Source organism: Ixodes scapularis, unplaced genomic scaffold (genome assembly GCF_016920785.2).
Source record: "Ixodes scapularis isolate PalLabHiFi unplaced genomic scaffold, ASM1692078v2 PGA_scaffold13__105_contigs__length_92229423, whole genome shotgun sequence".
Lineage (NCBI taxonomy): Eukaryota > Metazoa > Arthropoda > Arachnida > Ixodida > Ixodidae > Ixodes > Ixodes scapularis.
In genome coordinates, this window is record NW_024609839.1 from 14478244 (window position 1) to 14486605 (window position 8362).

At 51.8% G+C, this 8362-nt stretch overlaps 1 pseudogene; it reads right to left on the reverse strand.

Moving 5' to 3' along the window:
• Positions 1-2610: 2610 nt before the first annotated feature.
• Positions 2611-3334, reverse strand: LOC115325410 (annotated as a pseudogene).
• Between the last annotated feature and the right edge of the window lie 5028 nt (positions 3335-8362).

Here is an 8362-nt window from a genome sequence, read left to right on the forward strand (position 1 = left end):
CACAGTAAACACCAAATAAGCAAGAAAACTACCGAAAATGACACACCACAACCAGATGCCACCATCAGGAGTGTTCCACAACGGACTGTTCAAGAGTTCCTTCCCCTTGAAAGACAAGAGAGCAGAAACGATAACTCCGATGCCGTAGCATCCACCTCAAGAGTCGCCACTGGATGGAACTGAAAAAGCATCCTTCTGGGATAAAAAAACGTCAAAGACATAATTTCAAGCAAGTCTTCCGATTTGCATACGCCCACCTAACCGAAAAACGGAAGGGGAAACCACCTCAACCTTCCAGGTCATAATCCCACTCGTGTTCACTACTCTTCGTAGATTATTGTCAACAATAACACCGGAGTCAACGCCTCATCAGGTGATCAAGGCTATTCTTTCATTAGAGTCCATTATTTTAATGATCCTCTGAAGCTCTTTCAGGCTTACCTCATTCGACGCACCAAACACAGCCAACGTTGTGCCTTCATTGCTAAACGACGACCGGGAAAAATGCCGGAACTATACTGCAGTGTACATATCTTTGGTTTTCATCTTTACGAATTTTATATTCATCTTTCCCTCGGACTTCACCGATTCTCGCTTTCTGACGCCCACCACTCCTGCACTTCATTTCTTAAACTGAAAATACCTCAGTTTTCTCTGGCCATAGAAGACGCAGCTTCTCAAGATAGAATTCATCTCCTGCATCAGTACCAGCCGGGAGCAGAAATACTCCAGCGATTCACCCAACTGCAAGTGGTCGTGAGCCAGCTAGCAGCAGCCCCACCAACAACTGAAAATGGGAAGCAACATTAATCCAGCATCCAAACATCCCATCAGGTGCTCTCTGCTACAATGGAACGCTAACGGAATACAATCGCGACTGCCAGGGCTTCGCGACCATCTGCAAGACAATGCATATGATGCCCTGGCCCTCCAGGAACCGAACACAAAAGACATTCCCATCTCAGAGTACGTGACTTATATGAGCAAAGCAACGCGAGCACGAAAATTCCCAGGAGCCATGTTGCTGGTACGAGCAAGTCTCGGAAAGACTGAAGTGGACCTCAAGGACTTGTGCAGTGACACTGAAGAGTACGTGGGGGTCACAGTGGAGATCAAGGGAAGGCCGGTTACTTTCGTGTCCGCGTACGTGCGGCCGCAGGGTCACTGGGACCCAAAGACAATTGTGGACATCTGCACGCAGATCAAGGGTGAGGCAGTAATCGTTGGCGACTTTAACTCCCACAACGAGACATGGGGCGACAAGAAAACGGACGCAAGGGTCGTGCATTACAGTCAACTCTAGATGGCCTGGCACTCCGTAATATAACAAGCGGAAAACAAACATTCGTCCGCCCAGGAGTGGAAGCCAGCGTCCTTGACCTCACATTTATTACCAGAGGACTACGCCTAACAGCCAGACCAGAGAAGGACAGCTGGGGCAGTGACCACCTTCCCATCATCATCGGGAAGCCACCCAAAGCCCCACTCAAGACCTGCCACCTGGTGGACTGGAAGGAGTACAGAAGACAGCTAGACAAATTGGTAGACTCCGGCGCATCCCTTGCCCCCGAGAATATCGCCGAAGCACTTAAAAAAGCCACAATAATGGTACAGATACCCATCACAAGGCCAAACTGGCCTTGTGATGCACTGGCTCCGCCTGTGCATCACATCCAGTGCAGCCACATGCACTGGCTCCGCCTGAGAGCTTAACGACGACGTGCACAACGGAGATCCTGGAGGACCAACAAGCCGGAGGACATACAGGAGTACAAGCGACTTGACGCAAAGTTCCGCCGCCACGGGAAAAAACTGGCAAAAAGGCAGTGGGACCTCCGCTGCTCCAGACCTCACATGCCAGCCGGAGGAAAAAGAGCCTGGCGGATGGTGAAAGCGCTTGCCGGACGTCCGCTCCCAAGACAGCCAATACTTGGTCTGGCCCTAGCGAGAGGAGGGACAGTGCAGGAGGTGACAGAACTACTCGCAGACCTCTTCACAAAGGTTTCAACCCGCCCACTGGTGGGTCCAGACACCCCAGACTGGTCAACCCGCAGCGACCCTTCGGCGCCCAGCATGAAGGCTATGGATGCCCCCTTCACGCTACACGAACTAAGACACGCCATCGACGCATGCCCGCGCAAGCGTTCGTCCACAGGCCCAGACGGAGTGACGAACCAGGCCATCAGGAACCTGGACGAGTCGTGCCACGACAGCCTCCTCGACTACATGAACAAGGTTTGGAGCAGTGCTGAGACCCCAAGGGCCTGGAGAGAGGCCACTACCGTGCCCCTGCTCAAGTCTGGAAGGCCGGCCGATGATTTGAGCTCCTACCGGCCCATCTCACTAACCTCCTGCTTGGGCAAGCTACTGGAGCGAATGGTACTGCGACGTCTAAACTACCACCTGGAGGCAGTAGACGCGCTTCCAGACTGCTTCTCCGGCTTTAGGAGACACAGGAGCACTGCAGACTCCATTGGAGACCTCACCACCCCCATAGAGGAAGTTAAAGAAAGGAGCTGGTCGACGGCCACAGTCTTCCTAGACGTGAGGAAAGCCTTCGATGCGCTCCGCCATGACACCATCTTCACGGCTCTCTGCAGAACCTCGGAATCACCGGGCGCCCCCCGTCATACATACGTGCATTTCTGCAAGGAAGAACACTGCGTGTACGTGTCGGCAGCACCTACAGCACACCACGCGGGATAACAGCCGGTGTGGCTCAGGGAAGCGTGCTGAGCCCGCTGCTTTTCTCCATCGCGATCGCGTCTGTCCCTTCGACTGCCGGAGTTGGAGCTCGACCACAGTTCCTCGTGAACATGGCGGTATACGCAGACGACGTGGCACTTTGGGCCACCAGCCCACCAAATCGCAGACAGGAAATGGTGAAAGAGTTGCAACGGGCACTGACCAACACGGTGCACAGACTACACGAACTGGTCCTCGGCATCTCGGCTGAGAAGACCACGGCTCTGCTCCAGGCTCCAATACTGCGAACATTTCGTCCAGTACTACACATCGAGGGAGCACCGATAAAATCAGAAAAAGACAGCAACTTATCTGGGTTTGATGCTCGACGCGCGCGTGTCCTGGAGGCCCGCTGTAGATGCAGTGCTCCAGAAGATGCGCACAAGAACAAACACCCTGCGGGCACTTGGAGGTACAACGTGGGGCACCTCGCAGTCCATGATTCTGGCAATGTACAAGGGCCTGATCGTGTCCTGCCCGACCTACGCGCTGCCATTGGTGACGCTAAACAGCACATAACAAGAAAGCCTAAAGAGGGCGCGGAGGGTGGCACTGAGAATTTGCCTTGGCACGCCCCGAAGCGCCTCATCACACAAGACACTCGTCGAGGCCGGCGTAGCCACGATTTGTGCCACACTACAGAAGCGGGCTCTTGGGCACCTTATCCGAATGGAGAATGGGCGGTCGACGGGAAGCCTAATCATGAAGATTGCGCGGAGAACAGAGTCAGGACTTGGACGCGCGCTCTGTCAACTTGGAGACATCACGGGAACCGCAGCGGCCCTGGCCGACCTCCCACCACTGCAAGAACGTCCACAACCCATGGACGTCAATCTACACATCCACGGGTTGAGATAAAAAAGGACGGCAACAACAGTGACCCTCCGAACCCTTGCGCTGTCCCACATCGAGGACCAGTACCACGGCTGGGCTCAAGTGTTCACGCACGGCTCAGTACGTCCCACAGACGGGTCGTCAACAGCCGCGGCGGCCTTCGAGGCGGCTGGCGTTGGGCTAAGCGTGCGTCTTGCACACCATGCAACCAGCACCACCACAGAACTAGCAGTGATCCTGCTCGCCCTCGAGGCCGTTCAGAAAGGCAGCTCCAGGGGCGGCAAGTGGGTAGTCTTGTGCGACTCACAAGCCGCGCTCTCCATGCTAGATAACTTGGAGAGGGCACCACCACTGGCGCGAAGAATCGCAGCAGAAGCGATGGCATTGGAGCAACTCGGACACCAGTTCAGGTTTCAGTGGCTGCCGAGCCATTGTGGCATCAAGGGAAACGAGATCGCCGACCAGATGGCCAACTTCGCCCATGATGAGCCCTCTACTCCCACATCCAAGGTGCCCCCGTCCGCGGACGCCAAGCTCCTTGTGGCGAGGGAGATCGCAAGTCAGCATCCAGACGCAAGGATGGCACAAGGCGACCACCCGGCCCGGCTCCCAGCACGCATGAACCGGGCAACGGCGGCTGTCTTCCACCGACTTCGGACGGGCAGTGCCCTCACCCCCGCATGGATCAACAGGATGAGACCCTCTAGGAGTCCAGACTGCAACACCTGTGGGACTCGCGCAGATGACGTCCACCTCATCCTACAATGCACCCTCTACGACACTGAGGGAAGGGCACTCCAGGAAGAGTACAGAAAACTCAGCCTACGCTACAGCTCTCTGGAGGAGATCACCAGACTTCGAGGCACAAACTGCACCAAAAAGAAGGCGCTGAAGGCACTGGAGAACTACCTGGACGAGACAGGATTAATCTCCCTCCTCTGAAGGAAAAGGCAACAAAGAGAGAAATGGTGGCCACAGCCTTTCCGATTGGAAAGGCTGTTCAAGGCGACTGGACCCTATATAAACTAGCCTTGCCGATGGCTATGACCATCGCAGAACTTCCGCCTGCAAATTAGACTTCGACGGTTAGAGAATGACGAGAAAAATCCCAACCTCTCCCTTTCTACTTCCCCTAGCTTTTCCCCTCTTTATTTCCCAAGAACCCTTCCCCACCGACTGTGAGATGGGGGTCTAAGTACGCCCCAACAACAGTCGGCTTCCCAACCCCCCTCCCCAAAACGCATACTACTACTAAAGACGCGATCTGGGAACAATGGCTAGGGTTCTCAGTAATTTCTCCTTTCAGAGCGTGCAGCGTCCAAAACCAAATTGATTGTTCCCATACTCGTAGAACTTGAATTTAAACAGATTGCTTTTGAACTGAAGGATGCATCTAACGTTTGACGGAGATTGTCATCAGCTATTTTCTCTCCAGATAAAAATTGCTCGCAATGGAGGGCCAGAGGTAGACAAAAAATTACTTTCCAAAGGTCTAGATTACGTTTAATAAGGCAAAGTGCGTCACTCAGTTGGTGAGGTGGGATGAAAAAACTGCTGGCTAGGAGGCTAGGAGACTTTTTACTAATTTTAGTAAGAAGCTATTTTGATGCATGGGGTGATGGCAGAGTCCTTGCTGTCTATGTCTGGCTGTTTATACGAGGCAAGACGTGCGTCGGAGGGGGAGATATGTGGGAGAGATGGCAGCCAGGAGGCATGGTCTGCTTTAATTGTCACTTGCTTGTACTTATTTTGTTTAGTAAGCTGCATTGACGTCCTTTTGCTGGAGCGACTCAACTATCTGGGCCTCTGAGGATGTCGCGAAGCTAGCTTTATGTCTGTTCAAAAAATAGCGACAAGATTCGCCCCATAAAATGAATTTTGTATTGTAGTTATTGGAATGTTCAATTTGATGCACTTTGTTTTTAATCAAATTTATACCTAAACAAAAAAAGGAAAAAAAAAAGTTCCGAGTTTTTGGAGTTTATATATCGTGAAATTCGGAAGGTGTTTCCGGCGCTCATTTCTTTTTCTGCTATAAATTTGGGGTTTATCGGAATTTTTTTTTGCTAGCTTCCCAATTTTCCGAAATCCATATTTTAAATTTGCTGTGCTCAGAATTTTTAAAAGTAAAATAAAAATAACTATTATCCACACTCTAACGTAACTTACATTCACCTGTATCGAATGATATTTCTTTAGCTAGATATAGCATTGGCACCTTTGCCATAAAAAAAAAAAAAAAAAAAAAAAAACCTGTTTTATGGCAAACCTTACAAACAACTGTTACATTGAAAGAACTAAACAACAGTTCCTGGAAGGTATAAAAGCACTAGCTGCACTGCATCCCTCTTATAAAATTTATCGGTTCGTTTTTTGTTTGCTGTTATAAAAATTGGCATGCATGTTTGGTCATTCTGCCAAACGCGTTCAGAGGCTTTATAGTTTGGGCGGTGCCTACAGCAGGGTGACCCATAGTCTCCCAGTGCCTGGGGTAGGCGAAACTTTTAGTTCATTCATGTCGTACCTACACTCCGTATGACTAGCGTGCGGTGCAGGTGAAGGCAATGCCAGGCGAAGAGAAAAAAGGCGAGCACTAGGAAGGTGGGACGGGAGGAAAGGGCAATAAAGGGCGAAGGGAGAAAGGAAGAGCGCGAGGAACATTAGAAGAGAGAGGAGGTTTCTCTCCTCTTCCACGAGCTTGCTATAGTCGGTTACAAGTCAAGAAGGTAGGAGAAGCTCCTCCCACAAGTGTGATGCGCCCCTTTCAAATCACTCCGCAGTCGAAAGAAGAGTTCACTGGAAACGCTCCTTGTTCCGCTTCAATGGATTCCCACTTGTCTCCGATCCCACTTTTTAAGAAAGCGACCTTTGTATTTATAGGAGGGGGAACCGAGGCCCTGAAAGCAGCCTTTGTATCCATCGGGGGGGGGGGGGGGGGGGAGCTAATCCCCGAAAGTCGTATTTGTTTCCGTCGGTGGGGGAGAACTCTAATCTCCCTCTCGTGCCTTCCACAATGCTAAGTCAAAGTCGAAAGATAAAGGAAATATGTACAGAAAGGCAAGACCCTCCTCGCGCGTTGGCCGCGACGTCACGGAAACGGTGGGACGCTATTGGATGCGGAGGTGGCGGAGGGATGTCTGATTCCCTTTGAGGGGCATTTGCCGCTACCTTCTTAACCTGTAACTGACTATAGTGCTTGCCCTTCCTCTCCTCGCCGGGGGTTGCCTTCCCTTGTACGGAAAGCAACTCGTAGCGGGATACTGTACCAATAGCGAGTTTTAGTAGACCGTGTTTCCTCCTCCGCTGAGCCCCTCCGCTACCCGGAACTCTACAGCCAAGGCCATCGGCACGCAGGCGCGGTGGCGGTTTCTTCGTTGCCGAGGGTTAGCGGAGGGAGAAACACGCTCTACTAAAACTTCCTATTGTCTCTTTCTGACGCAGCGCGCTTCCCTTCACCATCACCCGGATACAAAGCTTTTGTGCTGAATTTTCTGGGTTACCAAAAGGGGGAAAGCGCGCTTTCCTGCCCTTTTCACTCCTCCTCGTTCTGCGCTTCAAGGCGCTGCCACTTTGCTCGGCTGGGGTGCGCTTGGATGCGTCATGATCCATTTACGAAGCCTTGCTAAGACGTTGTAATCGGATTATGGTCCCGCCCGAGCGCACTCCACCGAGCAAGATGGCGGCGTCCTGAGACCGGCCTTCTGCTTCTCTCTTCCTTGCCATTTTCACCCTTCTCTGCTCCGTGTATGGAAACAGATGACGTCACACCACCTGCTTCTGCTCCTCCCGTTCCGGCGTGCTGGGTCTGTAGCTCGGTCAGCAGCGCACTCGGCTTCCACGCCAGTGACCGGGGTTCGATCCCTGGTCTCGACTGCCGTTTCTTTCAATACCGTTTAACGATTACGGACTGACCGACTTACACATGTCGTGCTTACGCGGCTCCTGAGGTCGGTCGGCCCTATGAAGTAGCGCTTTTGAAATACAACTCCCCCTCCTCTAAGAAGCCCAAATAGTCTGTTCCAAACTGGAAACCAGGACAGTGGCTGTTGCCGTGGCCCAGAGATGAAATGACCCGTTTTCGTGAACGAACCTTGACACGATATACGGTAATTCTCTTTTGGTGACATGTGCGGCATTTAAAAGAAAACTGAAGTGGCTACTCGTTGGGACCCTGTGCTCTGAGCGTCAGTTACTGTCTTTTTGTTAATTTTTGCAGTTGAAAGTTTTCAATTCGGAGCTTTCCACAAATCATGATTGATTAGCGCAGTGGATCTCAACCACCAATGTTTCCCGGACCCCTTGCGGATCGGCGGAGATGACGGAGGACCCCGTTCGTGGTTTGCAAGTCCGGTCTCAGGGCGCCGCCATCTTCCTCAGTGGGGTGCGCTCTCGGGAGCGGCCATAATCTGATTACGACGCCTTAGCAAGGCTTCGTAATCGGATTATGACTGGTCCAAGCGCACCCCAGACGGGCAAGATGGCAGCGCCATGAAGCCGGACTTGCAAACGTGTATAAGTTAGGTATGATAGTGATTTCATAAATGAATATAACTAAGGGCTAATGTGATGTCAAGTAGACTTCTTTTATTGACATATAAACTAGAAAACTCACCCTGATATTGGAACGTTTAATTTTAGTCTGAGGAAAGGCAACTTTTATTCCCGGCCTTGGATGGTGAGGCTGGGCTTTACGGACCCCTAGAATGCCTTCGCGGAACCCAAAGGATCCGCAAACCCCCATTTGAGAACCACTAGATTAGCGCTATACCGACGAGTGTTTTTC